Genomic DNA, 1,646 nt, shown 5'->3' with positions numbered 1-1,646 from the left:
ATGGTCATAATTCATTAACTAACTCGCTGTGCTGGGGAGGGTGACGCATGAAATCCTCCCCCATTCACTAGCATGATGAGGTGAAAAGCATGAATGGCTCATGCCTCCTCCCTCCACTTGCCCGCTGTGTGACCTTGAGCAAGTCACTTCTCTTCCCTCAACCTGTTCCTCGCCTTCAGAAGTTAGCAATGCTCCTTACTTCTTGGGGTTTGAGGAAGGTTTGAAGGTAAATGTCAGCCCTGCCCATCCCCCTCCCCTCCGCACGCACACACATGCACACACACATCTTGGGGTTTTCTGGGTGAAGAATAGAGAGGAAAAGGAGAGCAGGATCCAGGGATATGGAGGAGGAGGTGTGGCGAGGGGCAGGTATGGTAACGGTCCAATTTCAAATGCCCTGATAGCTTCCCCCTAAGCACACCTAACCTGACTGGTCTACTGACTCCATGCAAGATTCTGGAGCATGCACTGAGAAGAAGGAAGCTTGTGACTCACAAAAATGAAGGCAAGAATTCACAACAACTTGGCTGGACCTTCACTTATGCTAAGTGAAATCATTGAGACAAATGCCACATGAGCTCACTTATATGTGGAATCTAAAACACAAACATGAACAAACAAAAACAGAAACAGACTCAAATACAGAGAACAAACTGGTGGTGGCCAGAGGGGAGGTGGCAGGCGGGGATGGGCAAAACAGGTGAAGGGGATGAAGAGGCACAAACTTCCAGTTATGAAACAAGTAAGTCACAGGAATGAAAGGTACAGCCTAGGGAATATAGTCAATAATATTGTATTGACAGATGGCGACTACATTATCATGGCGAGCACTGCATAATGTATAGAACTGTCCAATCGCTATGCTGTGCACCTAATTTAATATAGCATTGTATGGCAATTGTACTTCCATTAAAAAAGAAGTGAGGGCAAGGAATTAACATCACCAAAGGAAGCCCTCCTCCCTCCCACTGTCCTCCCTCCTGCAAGTCTAGGCCCAATCAAGAGTCCACAGTCCCTTCTCTCTCCAGGCCTTGGATTTCCCCTCTGTCAAATGGGTGTGATCACTCAAGCCCTGTTGAATCTCCCTGGACAGATCCTGGGAGGCAGACCAGGAGCAGGGACATTCTCTCAGGGCCGTAACTCCTATCCCCTGGTCACTCAGCCAGTCCCTAAGTCACAGAATAGAGACGCCTCCCCTGCTCTTCCTTCCTCCTCCTGCCAGTGAAAGCAAAAATGGAATCAGAGCTAGAGGCTGGGGTTCACTGGCCCCTGCCAGGAGAAGGGGGCTCCCCCCCAGAAGGACCTATGGCTAGAAAACGGGCCAGTGAGGACAGCTCAGTTGAAACAGTGTTTCAAGTGGAGTTGGGCACGGTGGTCTCCTGAACCCCAGCTGCCAACGATGGTCTCCAAGCTCTCAGCTCCCACTCAGCCCAACCCAGACCTTGCACCTTTCCTGTCCTCTAACACCGCAAATAATCCCGCTCAGTCCCTGTACCACACAACAGAGTCTGACAGTGAGCATAGCTACCTCCCTGAAGCCCTCGTCAAATGCAAATACTCTAGAGGGGAGTAACCTGTTGTGTCACTAACACTTTAGTCTGAATTAGTATGATAGAGACTTTCTGATTGCTAAGACACCTGCACAG

Source organism: Lynx canadensis, chromosome C1, assembly GCF_007474595.2.
Source record: "Lynx canadensis isolate LIC74 chromosome C1, mLynCan4.pri.v2, whole genome shotgun sequence".
Lineage (NCBI taxonomy): Eukaryota > Metazoa > Chordata > Mammalia > Carnivora > Felidae > Lynx > Lynx canadensis.
This window is presented reverse-complemented; position numbering follows the sequence as displayed.